General features: G+C 45.2%; 1 pseudogene; it reads right to left on the reverse strand.

Annotated features, from left to right (window-relative positions):
• Positions 1 to 9,803: 9,803 nt before the first annotated feature.
• LOC102021377 lies at positions 9,804 to 10,506 on the reverse strand (annotated as a pseudogene).
• Between the last annotated feature and the right edge of the window lie 5,955 nt (positions 10,507 to 16,461).

Consider the following 16,461-nt stretch of genomic DNA (forward strand, 5'->3'; position numbering starts at 1 on the left):
TGAGGAGCTGGGCCATGCCAGAGGGTGGGTCTCCTCGCCCCTCGGGAGGCCAGGAAGGCCAGGAAGGAGAGCTCCGCTTTACTGATGAGGAAGGAGCGGGCCCCAGCGAGGAGTGACTTGCCCTGGCAATGTGGTTGGATGGCTGAGTCAGAGCTTGGCCTGCAGTCCAAGGCCATGTTCCTTCACGCTCCAACATCTGCTCCAGAGAAAGAATAATTATTTTTTCTTGTTTTTCTCCCTTAGTTTTTTGAGACCACATCTGAATATGCAGCCCAGGCTGGCCTTGAACTCGAGGTGATCTTCCTGCCTCAGCCTCCCACATGCTGGGGACTATAGCTGTTTTTCTGTGCTATGAACATCTGTAGATCTGTCTCAGCTCATCACAGACAAGTTTCTGGCATGTTGGAAATGAACTGTATTGCGTGTTCCCAGGGGACTGTGTGTATACAAAAGCAGTGGCAATTCTTTCAGGAAGGGAGGGAGTCATTTTTTCAACTGTTAAAGAGATCCAGTGGGATTGGAGAGTCCACAAAAGAAGTCTCAACAGACCAGTGACAACCCTGTGACCTTGGACTGTCACTCTCCCCCTGTGGGCCTCACACAAGTCGAGAGGGATGATTTCGAATCGTCCCTGCATTTACCCTCCTGTTCTGTTCCCTGAGATTCACCCAGAGCTGTGTCTTTGTGCTGGATTAAGTGGCCCTTGTCCACCAGCCAGAGACCACATAGACAAGGTGATCGGGTGCTGGAACCCACAAAGTTCAGCGTCAAAGTCACTGCCGAGCGCAAGAGACAACACAACAGACGACAACCACAGGAGGACACTGCACCAAGTTCCAAGCAACTGACAGGTCCCTGTGGGGGTCGAGGTCGGATGGCGGCAGCTGGAGGTGGGGACAGGGCTTTAGTTATTGACTTGCTGGCACTGGGAGGTGAAAAAGCCCTACTCCTGGGTTTGTTTGGGGTGACAACAATAGAAAAGGTAAAAATTAATCAGGGTGAATGTCTTCAATTTATATATTTTGCAGACTGTCATTATAACTCAAAAACTATTAACGGAAAAAGGTAAATCAAATACTATGAACATAGAAAAAGGTAAATCCTAAACCAGTGTGGCGGCATGGACCTGTAATCCTAGCACTTGAGAGGCTGAGGCAGGAGGACCCCTGTGTGTTCAAGGCCAGCCTGGGCTACATAGTGAGACCCTGTCTCAAAAACGAAAAGAAAGAAGAGTTAATCCTGTTATGTAAACATGTACATACGGGTATGTGTGTGTTGTTTCCAGAACTGTGAACAATAAAAAACCATTAGGAAGTCTCCAAAAGCCAAGTTTTCACAAAACAATTCACCAAGTCTGTCCCCTGGGAGCAATCAAGAACTGAAAGGAAGAAAAATGCCCTGATCCCTCTGATAAGAGCTGCTGTGGCCAAGCTTTGGAAAATGCAGCCACTGTGTCCGGGAGACAGGCTAGGAGGAAGTGTGCTTAGGGCTGGGGGGCAGGCGGGCCGGGCTGGGGCCCCCTTGAGGACAGCTGCACCCTGAGCAGCCCTGTGGGTGCAGCTAGGCGGTCGGGGGTGACGGCCTATGTGTCTGCCCAACCTCTGGCCTGAGAGCCAGTGGCACCAGCTGCCCATCGGTCCTCAGCTGAGCCCCACCCTGTGTCCACTCTTCAAAGTTCTGACGGGCCACACCAGATTCCCAGCCACTGACTTCCAGGGCTTCCCAACAAAGGGCAGGGTTTCCTGGCAGAGGCTGTGCTCTGCCCATCCAAGGACAGCCCGGATGGGCGTGGAGGTGATCGGGACAGACATGTGGCCTGGCACGGGAGACCAGCTACAAGGGAGGCGCTGGCCCTCCATGGCTGGGGGACCAAGACCAGCAGGACCGGAGCCCTTGACCACAAGGACGAGGTGGCATCAGCCCCAGGGAAGACCCGTGAATGTGGTTCCTCAGGGGCACAGGAGCTGCAGGTTCAATCCCTTCCAAAGACAGAAGGGGCCAGCACGCACTAACAGTGTGTGGTCAGGATGTCACACAGAGCGTGGGGAGGAGCAGGGACTCAGGGGCCCTGCACGGGAGGAAGGCGAGGACAGCGAGACCCCAAAGGGCCCCACCACCACCCAGCAACCTTCTCGGACACTGGGCCCTACAGGGGCTGAATCCTGCTGTTCCACCAGGTCCTGGCTGTGGAGTACTTTTTCTTTTTTTTGCCCATACTGGGGCTCAAACCCAGTGGTGCTCTACCCCTGAGCTGTGTCTTCCGCCCTTTTTAGTTTTTACTTTGAGACAGGATCTTGCTAAGTCCCTAAATTGCCCAGTTGGGACTTGAACTTGTGATCCTCCTGCCTCAGCCTCCCTCAGTTCTGGGATTAGAGGCTTGAGTCACTGCCATGTTCCTGATGGAGGCCAATTTTGGATTCTGACCCCCAGGGTTCCTAGGAACCCTTGGCTTTCCAGGAACCCCTGTCTGGTGGCCTGCAGGGCTCCAGGTGCACCTCCTCCTGCAGCTGGAAATTCAGTCACTTCCCCTTGCAGCTCTCCCGGGGGTTAGAGCCCCAACCCCGCCCTGCCCCAGTCAGAGACCAGAGCAACAGTGCCGACAGCGCCTGGCGATCCTCCGCGGGACTCCTGGCCCCGCCCCCGCGCCCCGCTAGTCTCTGCATCCTTTAGGAAGCCCAGCACCTGGTGCCCAAGGACAAGACGCCCCGGCTCTGTCTGCGGGTGCAAGGCGCTCCTCCCCTCATCCAGCCTGAGCCTAGGGCACCGCGGATAGGGTGGGGGCTGGGCTGTCGCCTCCTCCTGCCTCAGCCTCTGCCCCTACGGTGAGTCAGCGTCTCTACCACACGCAGCGGGAGCTGGAGACGCAATTTCTTGGAAGTCGCAGCGGGCTCTCCTGGGCTCTTCCCCATCCCCCATCCGGGGGCACCAGATGTTCCCGGAAGGAGGGGCCGGAGGAGAAAGCCCAGACCCAGGCCCTGCCCCGGCTCCTGGCTCCCCAACGTCTGGGGGTGTTTCCAGTGCCTTCCCAGCCCAGCCCTCGGGAGGTCACTGTCTGGATCCTATCGCTGACAATAGTTACGCCTTCCGGAGGCCCTCAGGCACACGGAGTCCACAGCCTCAGCCTGCACCTGGCTCCTGGCACACACATGGTTTGGGGCAGCCCCAGCTTTTCACCCTAGGCGCACCCACTGTGCCGGGCACCCCACCCACTTCCCATGCCTGTGAGCGGCTGCCGGCTCTCCCCCACTCTGGCTGTGAGCAAGGCTGCATGAGGTTTGGCCAGGTCTCTTCATTTCTCAGGGATGAGTGGAGCAGTGGGTCACTGGGTGGCTGTGGGTTCACCCTAAGAAACGGACAGTCTTTGGGCTAAGCCTGGTGACCCCAGCCTGTAATCCCAGCACCATGGGAGGCTGAGGCAGGAGGAATACAAATTAAAACACCCCCCCCCCCCGGGGAGGGGTAATTTAGTGACTTAAGGAGCCCCTGCCTCAAAAGACGGGAAAGAGCTGTGGATGTCGTTCAGTGTGAAGGCTCTGGGTCCAATCCCTTGCTGCCACAAAGCAAAATAACAAAACGGCAAGAGCTCTGTCTGAAAAAGCCCTGCTCTGAAAGTGAGTCTACCCTCTTGCATGCCCCCAGACCCGACTGGCCACTGCTTTGTGTCCACACAGATACTTTCCGTCTAGAGCTTTGCATTTTAGGACTGATGGCGTGTGAGGTTGAGCACTTTTTCAGGTGCTTCTGGCCATGGGTTTATTTATTCTATGAAGCAGCTGTTCCTGTCTCCTGCTCATTTAGAAATGGCTTTAGAGTTTACTGTTTTTGTAAATTATCCTTCCATTTGTGACCAGGAGTGGGCCACTCTGAAGACTCAATGGGACATTGACTCACACGCTCAAGACAAAGGCCTGCTGTCTCCAGGTGGGATTCTCTGGCCCCTTAGCTGATACCTGGCTGGAGATGCCCAGTTCCGGGGAGATGGAACCTTCCTGGGAATCCCTGGCTGTCAAGGTGAAAATTAGGAGCTTTCTTGGTTGGCTCTACTTCAGCATAGATGGTGACTGGATTCCACACTGACCGTGTGTTTCTTCTGTTCCTTGATGGGCTTTGTTAATATTTAGTGATGAAACATACCACAGTTGGCCTGATTGTCTGTGCAGAGCTTCGCTGACCCACTGGCCTCTGGTCCAGCTCCCTTCACACTTCCTTGCTAGCTCTTTCCTTCCATAGCATCCAGCCCTTCCGCATCCAGTTCACAGCTTCGAGGAAAGTCAACAGCACCCCAAGATCGAGGCTGGGCCTCGGCAGCCATGTGAAGTCTGGTTCCTGCTGTAGTGCTTGGCTGAGGGTGGGCATAGGAGTCAGCTCTGGTCTTGGGATGAAGGCTGTCTGGCGGCTCTGGGAACATTTTCCTCTTTCTTCAGAGAAGAAGTTAGGAAGATGAGCTCTCTGCTCTTCCCAGACACTGTTATGCCCAGATGTGGTGCAGGATCACCTGAGATGTCTCACTACTGACCTGAGGACAGTGGTACAGAAAGGCTGGACAGGCCCAGGTCCATTCATCCTACGGCTCCTCCACCTCCACCAGCTGCCGCCAGCCGACACGCTTCCTGACCAACGAGACCAGCTTTCTCTCCCCGGCAGCTGGAAGCCTCCTGATAGAAATGCTGGGTATGTGTTATTCTTCTCATTATTTTATAGAGCTATGTCGTATTTTTATTGCAATAGGTACCATTTCAAACTCACCCTCTCAAAGCACGCAGTTCAGTGTTTTTCCAGTATATTTCCGAGGCTGTGTGACCTGCAACGCTGTCCTATTCTGGAACATTTCCACTGCTCCACCAGCGTCCCCGCTCTCCTCCCCACAGCTTAGTCTGTTTTATGAACCCGCTGATTTATCTCTTCTGAACATCTCGTATCCATGAATCACCGAGTTGCGGGCTCAGCCTCTGGCTTCTTTTCTTAGTGTCTTGTTTTCAAGTTTCCCTTGTGTTGTAGCATGCGTCAGCACTTTGTTCCTTTCTGAGGCTGAAGAGTCACTGTTATAGAGAGATTCCATCTTATTCATCCATTCATTGGTTGGCGAACATTCTGGCTTTGGCTTTTATGAATAATGTTGCTGTGTTCGGCGAATCCCCCTATTGCTATGTTGTCCTTCTTTTACTCTTTAAAATTAAAAAAAAAAAATGTTGTGAACCATTATGTACAAGTTTTTCGTGGTATTGAAGATTGAATCCAGGGCCTCACACATATGAGGTGAGTGCTCTACCTCTGAGCTAAATGCCCAGTCCCTTTTCCAATTTTTATTTTTTTCTTTTGACATAGGGTATTTTTAAACTGGTGATGGTAAGCATTTTTTCATGGGCCTACTGGTCATTTATATGTCTTTTATGGAAAAATGCCTATTCAAATTCCTTGCCCATTTTTAAATTGGGTAAGTTTTTTTGTTGTTTGTGTTCTGGATCCTACACCCCTATAAGATATACAATTTGCAAATATTTTGTACTGTTTTGTCCCGTTTTTATTTTGTGATTCATCTTTCCACTTCCTTGGTGGTTTCCTTTGAAACACAAAAGTTTTTAATCTTAATAAAGTCCAATTTATTTATTTTTTTCTTTTGTTGCTTGTGCTTTCTGTATTACACCTAACAAACCTTTGATGTCTAATCCAAGGTCATGAAGATTAATACTTATGTTTTCTGAGTTTTAGAGTTTGGAGTCTTTTGTTCAGATCTGTGATCCTTTGTGACTTAATTTTGATATATGGTGTGAGGTAAGCTCATCCTTTTGGACCTGGGTATCCAGTCTTCCCAGTACCTTTGGTTGAAAAGACCTCTTTTCCAGATGAATGTATGGGTACTTTGTTGAGATGAAATGCTCAGGGCTGTAGGGGCTTCTTTTTGGATTCTCCATCCCATTTGATAGACTTACACAGTCTGTGCTTTGTCAGCACCTCACAGTCTTGACTATGGTAGCTTTGATGTAGTTTTCAGATTGGGAAGTGTGAGTTCTCCAACTTTGCTCTTCATTTACAAGATTGCTTTTGGCTATTCTGAGTCTCTTTCATTTCCATATGAATTTTAGAATCAGCTTGTCAATTTTTATAAAAAAGAAACAGAGGCAGCTATAATTTTGACAGGAAATGCATTCAGTCTGTGAATAAATGTGGGTAGCATTTCTCTCAACAAAATTCAGTCTTCCAGTGCATGAACACAGATGTCTTTCTATTTATTTAGGTCTTTTTTATTGCTTTTGAAGATGCTTTGTAGCTTTCAGGGTGCAAGTAATAATTCACCTATTTTGTTATATATCTTCTTAAATATGTTAATCTTTTCAATATAAATTGAATTATTGTCTTAATTTCATTTCTAGATCCTCATTGCTAATGAATAGAAATAGTTTGTTTCTGTGTATTAGTGTTGTATCTACAGCCTTCTTAAACTTATATTTATACCTCTAGTACTTTTTTCCCTTCGTTCCTTCCAGACTTCCTTCCAGACTTCCTTCCCTTCTCCCTTCCTTTTCTTTTGTGGATTATTTGGGATCATCCACGTACAAGATCATGTCTTCTGCAGAGGCAGAGGTTTGTTTCTTTCTCTGGATGAATTTATTTCTTTTTCTCACCCAGTTTTCCTGGCTAGAACCTGAAGTACAGTGTTGAATAGAAGTGGTGAGAGCCACCCCTGATCCTGTTCATGAACTTGAGGGGAAAGTTTTGTGGCCACCAAGTGTGCTGCTAGCTCTGTGTGTGTGTGTGTGTGTGTGTGTGTGTGTTTTGAACTTACCCCTGACCAGGCTGAAAATGTTCATTTCTATTCCTAATGCAATGAGTGTTTTCTTTTTAATCATGCAAGGATTTTTTATTTTGTCAACTGCCTTTTCTGCATTTGTTGAGATGACTGTCGTTTCGTGTTTTAGTCTGTTCATATATTATGCTAATTGATTTTGGGGGGTTGAACTAACCTTGCATTCCTGGGATAAATCTCACTTGGTCACAGTGTCTAACCCTTTTCCTGTGTTACTAGGTCCTGTTTACTAGTGTCCTGTGGAAGATGTGGCATTAATATTCACCAGAGACATTGGTCTATAATTTTCTTTTCTTCTTTTACCCTTTAACATCTTCCCAACCTTCAGCCCCACCTCCTAGCCTCTGATAATCACCATTATATCCTCTACCCTAAAATGTTCAATTATTTTAGATTCCACATGTAGTGGAGACCATGCATATGAGACTGAGTCTCACATTTGTCTTTCTTTTTTCCCTTTTCAGTACTGGGGATGGAACCCAGTCCTTTTTATTCTTTATTTTGAGACAGGGTCTCTCTAAGTCACTAAGTTGCTCAGCCTGGCTTAAACTTATGATCCTCCTGGCTCAGCCTCCTATAGGGGTGGGATTACACATGTATATCTCCATGACTGACTATATTTGCCCTTTTTGTACCTGACTTATTTCACATAATGTAATGTCCTCTAGATTTATGCATATTGTCACAAGTGAAAAGATTTCTTCCTTCTTAAAGGCTAAGCCAGGTGTAGTGGCATTTGCCTGTAATCCCAGAACTCTGGAGGGTGAGGTAGGAGGATCACCATGAATTTGAGGCCAGCCTGGGCTACATAATGAGTTCAGGGCTAGCCTGACCTACAGAGACTCGGTCTCAAAAAGCCTAATTAATTAATTAATAAGCTGAGTAATATTTTATCTGTATATTTTATATATATATATATTTATATACTGTATATTTTATCCATCCATTTGGTGGACACTTGGGGGGATTCCATTCCTTGGCTGCTGTGAACATGGAGGTGAGCAGACATCTCACTCACATCCTGGTATTTTTCCTTTGCATACTCATCAGCCCTGGAATCCTGTATCCTATCTGGCTATTTTCCATTTGTTGAGGGATCACCATGCTGTTGTCCGTGGTGCTGTTTTGATTTCCATCCCCATTGGCAGTGTGCAAGGCCTTCCTTTCCCCACACTCTCACTGAAGCTTGCTGCTTTTCCTTTTTGGACGACAGTCATTCAGCAGGTGTGAGGTGATATTGCAATGTGGTCTTAGTTTGCACTTCTTTAATGATCAGCCACATATCTGCTGGCCACCTGTATGTCTTCCCTGGAGAAAGTTGTATGGGTGGCAACTATTTCCTCCAATTCCATAGGTTGTCTCTTCCTTCTGCTGAGTTTTTCCTTGGCTGTCCAGAAGCTTTTTAGCTTGAGACCCAGTCTCACTGAATTGCCCGGGCTGGCCTCAAACCTGCAATATTCCTGTCTCAGCCTCTTGAGTATTTGGGATGACAGGTATATACCACAATGCCCATTTCCCACTTTAGTCTTCAATTCATTTTATTTTCTGTGTGTGGGGTGAGATGAATATAATTTTATTCTTCATATGTTGATATCCATGCAGTTTATTGGTCCCATGTATTGATAAGATTGTTCTTCCATCACACATTCTGGGCACTTTAGTCAGAAATCAATTACATGTCAGTGTGTAGATTGATGTCTGAGCTCTCTGTTGTGTTCTGATGAGCCACGTGTCTGTTTCTGTGCCCATACCATGCTGTTTTCATTACTACAGCTTTGAGGTGTATCCTGAAGTCAGTCAGTGCAGCACTTCCTGCTCTACTTTTTTTGCTCATGATTGCTTTGGCTACTCAGGGTCTGTTATGCTTCCATGTGAATTTTGGGATTGTTTTTTTCCTATTTCTGTGATTGAAATACTGCTAGGGATTGCACTTATCCTGGAGATCAGGGGGCTGCAATATTTTGGCTTGCCTGGGCTTTGCTGAATAAAGAGGGATTGTCCAGGGCTGCACATAAAATCTGTGATCTAGTTAATGTGTGTAAGTAACAGAACTTCTTTTGTTTTTACATTTTCCTCATAACTATTCTCATATTAGTGATATTGTATGTGAAACTATAACAATATCATGAGCAAAGAAGTATGCAGTTCATTTCTGTGCTTCCTGTACCATAGCTACTAAAAACCTTATTCTAACTTATTAAATTATTTAGTGAAATAGTGCAACTGCAGTTCAAGAGTTACAGAAGAGAATGTACGTGTCTGCTTACAATGTACTCTTGTCCTCACAGGGACACACGTGCAGGTAGGTTGAAATATTGTTGTTAATTAACAACAATTAATTGCTGCAGTTTATTTCACAAGCTGCATAAGCACAGGTAACAGCTGATTCATGGGGGTTTCAATATCAGCGGTGTGTGGTAGGCACAGGAGGTGGAGTTAGCATGAAAATATTGCCAAAAACTTCATAATAATGTGAAAAGCTTCTGATCTGGTGGGACTGTGTTACTAACTGTCCAGGACTATGGTCTCCTCTCCCCTCCCCGCTCGCCCTTCCTTTCCTCCCTCTTCTCCCCTCCCTTCCTCCCGCCTCTTCTCCCTCTCTTTCCTCTCTTCCTCTTTCCTTTCTTTTTGTGATGCTGGGGATTGAACCCAGGGCCTTTACACTGAGTTACACTCCTGGTCCTTTTTCATTTTTTATTTTGCAGCAAGATCTCCCTAAATCATGAAGTCTTCTGGATGGGGCTCAAATTTTTCTTTTCTTCTTTTTTCTTTTCTTTTTGTAATGTATTTATGGAAACCTTAAACATACCTTGTTTGACTGTTAGAATTCTAACATCATACTTTCCAAAATTTATCTCACATCACAGAATGATTATAGCAGAGGAATACAGAAGTCACTCCATTTGCTTCCGGATGTGTTAAACGCAGAGAATCGTTTGCTTTTTTGGTAAACCTTACTGCATCCACTTCTCCGCCTTCTTCATCAAAATCAGCGCCATCATCTCCCCGGCTTCCCCGGTACGGTGCAAGGCTGATCTTGGGAATTCTCAGGAACTTTGTGAGGAGCGAAACCATTGAAGAAGGAATCATTGGAAACGGCGTTAGTCACAGGATGGTTCCACATTCCTTATGTGTCTGCTTCTTTTTATGGTTTTCAAAGTGACATTTTTCCTTCTTCCCAATCTGTTTGGTGCTCTGTACGGCCCATAATTTCTGGTCCGTCAACTGAAAAGGGATCAGAATCATCTGGCTCAGATTTCATCCTATACTTCCTTTGCGAAATATTCATTGGGTTGGAAGTAAAATTCTAGGATGAAACTCATAGGGTGGCCAGCATCTGAGGACTTCACTTTAATGTCCTTCAAATGTTTCAGAAAGGTCATCCTGTGCCTGAGCCATGTCTCAGGGAAGTCAACAGTCTTAAAAACAGTCCACTGAAATTCAGGAATTCCACAGGGATCTTCTTTTTCATCTTCATTCTTGGCCTGTTCCTTCAGCTCCTCGGAAATTTCACCTTCCTCATCTGGTTTCCATTCACGCTCTCCTTCGTGGGTTCATAAATTGCGTTAATGATATCAAATCGCTGATCAAATAGAGGCTGCTAGAGAACAGTGTACTTCCTTTCAAGACTGTGAACTTCTGCATAGAATTTGGGCCTCTGTCTGTGCACTTGTAACTTGCACGTTTTTGAGAACATTCATTCTTAACTGCCCTCTGCCAGTTGTCAATGTCTGCTATGTTTTAAGAACTGCAGAGCCGGGGAGATAGTTCAGCGGCACAACTGCCTGCCTGGCAAGCACAAGGTCCTGAGTTCAGTTGCTGGTACAAGAAAAAGAACTCCACACATCAGCCACCAGTGCCGGGAGCAAGGCAACCAGGCGGCTGTGGAAGGAGGAGCAGGAGGGTGCTGTACGTTTTGGTGTCTTGTGTTGGAATTCTAATTTATTTCTGAATATTTTGTCATTTCTTTTGTGATTTCTGCTTTGACCACTGAGTTTTTAGGAGTATGTTTTGAAATTTTGTATATTTTAAAATTCCCTAATCATTCTTCTGTTATATTATCGCATTTTGTTACATTTAGTCAGAGAACATCCTCTATGTGATTTCAATCTTTTAAAATGCATCAAGATTTGTTTTAAGGCTGGGGATGTGTTCAGTGGTAGAGCCCTTGCCTAGCAGGTATGAGGCCCTGGGTTCCATCCCTAACCCTGGAAAAAAGGAGAAAAAGAAAGAGAGACAGAGAGAGAGAGAAAAGAAAAAAGTAGGAAAGATGATATTAAGGAAAGTTTTATGTTCCATTTTACTTTTTGTTTGTTTGTTTGTTTTTAAGACAGGGGCTCTCTATGTAATTCAGGCTGGCCTCAAAGTCACTATGTAAGCCCAAGCTGGCCTCAGACTCTCAGCTATCCTCCTACCTCAGCCTCCCAAGTGCTGAGATGACAGGATACAGCACCATACCCAGCTATCCTGCTTTAAACAGTGTTCTATGTACACTGGAATGGGTGTGTCTGCTGTTGCTACATATTCTACAGGTGGTGGGCCTCGCTGGTTTATAGTATTGTTTGAAATATTCAACTTCTTATCTAGTTGTCATGTCCATTATTGAAAATGTAGTATTAAAGTCTCTAACCTTTTTTTTTTTTTTTTTGTCTTTTTGAGACAAAGTCTCACTATGCAATTCAAGCTGGCCTTGAGCTCACTTTGTAGCCCGGGCTGGTCTCCAACTCATGATGATCCTCCCGCCTCAGCCTCCCGAGTGCTAGGATTACAGGCGCTAGCTAACCTTATTGTTGAATTGTCTGTTTCCTCTTTCAATTCTGACTCTTTTTGTTTCATCTGTTCTAGGGCCCTGTTGCTGGGTGGATAGATACATGTTTGTAACTGTTGTGTCTTCTTGACAATGGGCTGCCGTGGGTTGAACCGTGTTCCCCAAAGACATGCAGAAATGAATTTACCCGTTTGGAAATCGGGGTCTTTGTGAACACAGTCAAGTCGTAATGAGGTCACACCGTCGTGAATGTCCTTTGTCTCTAGTAACAATTTTCCTCTTAAAAGTCTTTTTCCGACTTGGGGCTGGGGATTTAGCTCAGCGGCAAAGCGCCTGCCTGGCAAGCGCAAGGTCGTGAGTTCGGTTCCTGGTACCGGAGAAAAACCAAAAAAAAAAAAAAAAAAGTCTTTTTCCGGATGCGGGCTGACACCCAAGCACTGTTCTGGTTACTGTTTGCATGCTCCATTTTTTCTGGACTTTTATTTGCAATCTACTTTTTCCTTTACTCTCAAAAAATAGAATATAGTTGGATCACGTTTGTTATCCATAATGTCAAGCTTTCCTTTCCAATTGGAGCGTTTAACCTATGTACATTTAATGTCGTTGTTAGGAAGATAAGATTTACAGCTGCTGTTTTGATTATTTGTTTTCCCTCTGTCTCCAATCCTTTCCGTTCCTCTTTCTTTCCCCGTTACTTCCTTCTCTTGGGTTAATAGACAATTTCTTACCATCTTAATTACCCTGTTGTTTCTTTTACTATTTTTAAAAAGTGTTTTCTTAATGTTTACCCTGGGATTACAGTGAGGGGTTTGACTTGTAACAATGTAGATTGGACTGATAGTAACTTCACTTCAATAGTCTGCAAAAGCAAAATTGCCCGGTGACTATGTTTGTTTTCCAGGGCCATAAACTAGGTAGCTTCAACAGCACAGATTTTATTCTCACACCATTGTGGAGACTGGAAGTCTGGAACCCAGGAGTTGATGGGAAATGCTCCCTTTGAAGCCCACAGGAAAGGCCAGTCTCATAATTTTTCTAGATTCTAGTGGCTGCCAGCAGCACCTGGCATCTCTAGGTTCTGGTTAGCTGCACTGCAGTCTCTGGCTCTGTCTTCACACACCTATAAGGACAGCAGGCACTGACCCGGGGCCCACCTGACTCCAGGGTGACCTCACTGTGACTTGACTGCATCCACAAAGACCCGATTACTAAACGCAGGCAAATTCACTTCTGCGTGTCCTTGGAGAGCTCGGTTCAGCCCCCAGCGGTTCGCTTTCTCCCTGCCTCCTGCTTGTCTTGTCATAGAGCGATATCTTTGTGCATTGTTTGCCCATCAGCGCGGACTCCCGTTATTGCTTAATGCCGTTCTTTTGGATCAAATGGAGATAATATGAGTTACAAACAGAAACTACATTTTTGCTATCTGTATTTACCTGGGCAGTCACCTCGGCTAGTCCTATTTGATTTCTCCATGTGGATTTGGGTGTCCTTTTATTTCAACCCAAAGGACTTCCTTTAGTATTTCTTGTATGAACAAGTTTGCTACCAGTGAATTCTCTTACATTTTTTTTTTTAACCTACCTGGGATCATCTTAATTTCACCTTTATTTTCAAAGGACAGTTTTGTCAGATAAAGAATTCTGAGTTGAGAGTCTTTCTTTCAGCGTTTTCAATGTATCATCCTCCTGCCTCTGCCTTCCATGGCTTCTGATGAGAAACCCCACTTCTGTACAGGGTTTGCTCAAAACCCACAGTGACTGTTTACATTTTTAACATTGTTGCAGTAAAAGACACAGTCCCACTAATTTCCCTTAAGATAATCCGCCTTGCCTCCAACACATTTACCCTGAGGTTCTTGCCACTTTCTGGAGCAGCTCTGGAAGTCCTCTTTCCTGTGTTTCTTTTGCTGTGTTGTTCTGGCTCCTCCATGTCCTGAATCCATTCAAAACATTTTCCTTTCATGGTTCATTCTGACTATGGGGAAGAACCAGGAGTCTCATCGTGCCAGATCCAGTGAATAAGGTGGATGAGAACACAGCTTCATGTTTTTATTTGACAGAAATTGCTATAAATATTTTAAATCGATTCAGGACATCAAGGCAGCCATGGAAAGACACTCATGAAAGAGCACTTCCAGAACTGCTTCAGAGAGTGACAAGAATGGTGGGATAAAAACATCCAAAGTGAGGGGAAGATTTTTGAGAGGGTTAGTGGCAATATGTTGTTTACTGTCATACATTTTAAATTTCTCTCTTGCTGCTTCAAAATTCTCTCTCACTTTGATTCCGGTGGGTGTAGGTGTGGACCTCTGAGGTTAACCTCCGTGGACATTATTGAATGTTACAGGTGTGAAGATCGAAGTTCTTCCTCACCTTTGGGTGAGATCTTGGCCATTATTCCTCTCCCCTTCTCGCTCCTCTCCCTCCAGGACTTCACTCTGTGCATTCACGTGCTTGGTGGCGCCCAGAGGCCTCAGAGGCTTGGTTCGTTTTTCTCCATTCTCTCTGTTTCTCCACTGTATCGTCTCAACTTCCAAGCGTGCCAGCTTCTCTTTGCCCCCGTCAGGTCTGCTCACGAGTCCCTCTAGTGACTTGTTCGTGTCAATTATGTGTGTTTTGTTTTGTTTTGTTTTTCTCTGGTACCGGGAACCGAACTCACAACCTTGCGCTTGCCAGGCAGGCGCTTTTGCCGCTGAGCTAAATCCCCAGCCCCTCGTGTCAATTATGTGTTTTGCAGCTCCAGGAGGTCTACTTGGCTCTTTGTAAGGACTTCCTTGTGCTGCCCAGTAATCTTTGTTTGGTCAGACATTGTTTCCACACTGTGCTTCAGTTCTTTAGGCAAGAATTTCTTTGGTCCTTGGAACACATTAAAGTATCTGATCAAACATCGTTGCCTGATGAGTCTGGCGTCCAGTCTCCCTTGGGTGCACTCTCTGTTGACTGCATGCCACACCTTCCCGTTTCTCTGCATGTTTTATCATTTTTGGCTGAAAATTGGCATTTTAAATAATATTACGTGGCAGCTCTGGAAAACAGACTGTTGCTCATCACTAGGGTTTATTGTTGCTGTTTGTTTTTGTTACCGTTTGATCAGTGACTTTTTTCTGAATGAATTCTCCAGAACCTATATTCTCCTTTTGTATGGTCACTGAGGTATCTGCTTAGTGAGTTGAGTAGTCAGATAATCAGTAGATCTTTTTTTTTTTTTTTTTTTGTCTTTTTTGAGACAAGATCTAGCTGTGCAGTTCAGGCTGGCTTTGAGCTCACTTTGTAGCCCAGGCTGGTCTCGAACTCACAACAATCTTCCTGCCTCAGCCTCCTGAGTGCTGGGATTACAGGCATGCACAACCACGCCTGGCAATGAGTAGATCTTAAATTTCTGGGACTAATAAGTCTCTCAGATTTACTAAGAGGCTCCTATCTTATTCCTCTCTTATCTTTACCATGTTCCCTTTTCTGTTTGCTTCTGTTTATTTTCTTTTTCTTCTACCTTTTTGGGGCTTAATTTTTCTCTTAAATTTTTCATTAATATATTTTAAATTGGCACACAGTCTTCTACTTTCTGGGGCACAGCATGACATTTTAATACATGTAGATAATGTAGTGATCACGTTGAAGTAACTGCTGTATCTTCACCTTAGACCTTTATCATCTCTTTGTACTCAGAATATCCAGAATCCTCTCTTAGTAGCTGTTTGGAAACATGGCATTAGTGTTACCCACCACACTTATCCCACTGTGCTGAGAACAGGGGAATTCCTTCCTTCTGTCATCCTGTGCCCTGTTCCTGTCACGGACCTTCCCAGCCTCTGGTGACCACTGTTTTCTTCTCTAGACAGGGTCTCACTGTGTAGGGCAGGCTGGCCTCGAACTCATGGCGATCCTCCTGCCTCAGCCTCCTGAGTGCTGGGAGTGCAGGCGTGTGCCACCACACCCAGCTTTTCTCTACTTCTTTAAATTCAATTTTAACTTCCAAATATGCACATATGTTTTCTCTTCTTTCGATAGTTTCTTAAAGGAGAAACTTGTTTTGCTCGTATGATAAGATTTGTTCATTTAATGTACAATTCTATGGATCTTTGCAAATGCATGATGCGTGAGACAACAACCACAATTACTTATGATACAGGACATGGGCTGGAGTGTGGCTCAGTGGTAGACCATGTGCTTAACATGTGCAGATCATATATTTAGCATGTGCTTAATGTGCACAAGGCACCGGGTTCCCTTCCCAGCACTAAACATCGATGTAGAACAACGCCCCTCGTCCTGTCTCTTTCTAGGCAGTGCTTCTCCCTTCCTCTAATTCATGCTCTCCACGGCCTATTCTCCTTCGCTTCCATTTTGCCTTTTCAGGAAGTCATGTAGTTCAAATCGTACAGTTTAGCTTTTGCTTAGTAACTGCTTCCATTAATCATAACACCTTTGAAATTCATTCATGTTGTTGAACGTATTAACTTTGGTTTTTTTTTGTTGTTGTTGAGTCCATTTTACCTATGACCATGGTTTATCTCTTTCCCATTGGAAGGACATTTTGTTGCTTCTAAGTTTTGCCAATTAGGAAAAAAGCTGCTGTGAATATTCACATATAGATTTTTGTGTGAACATACGTAGGTCTTCACTCCTCTTAAGTAAGACCTAGGAGTAGGATGCTGGGTTGCCAGGTGAGCGCAGGTTTCATTGTGTAGAACATTGCTGAACTTTCCTGAAGTGGCTGTACCGTCTCCCACCCCCTCCAGCAATCCCCGTTGCTTTGCGCGCTGGCCAGTGCTCCGTATCATCAATCATTTTTATTTCAGCCATTCTGATAGCTGTGTAGTGGCATCACAGTATGGTTTTGTTTTTTTTTTTTTGTTTTGTTTTTCTCTGGTACCGGGAACCGAACTCAC

This window comes from Chinchilla lanigera, unplaced genomic scaffold, assembly GCF_000276665.1.
Source record: "Chinchilla lanigera isolate Chin_1 unplaced genomic scaffold, ChiLan1.0 scaffold00028, whole genome shotgun sequence".
In the NCBI taxonomy this organism is placed as follows: domain Eukaryota; kingdom Metazoa; phylum Chordata; class Mammalia; order Rodentia; family Chinchillidae; genus Chinchilla; species Chinchilla lanigera.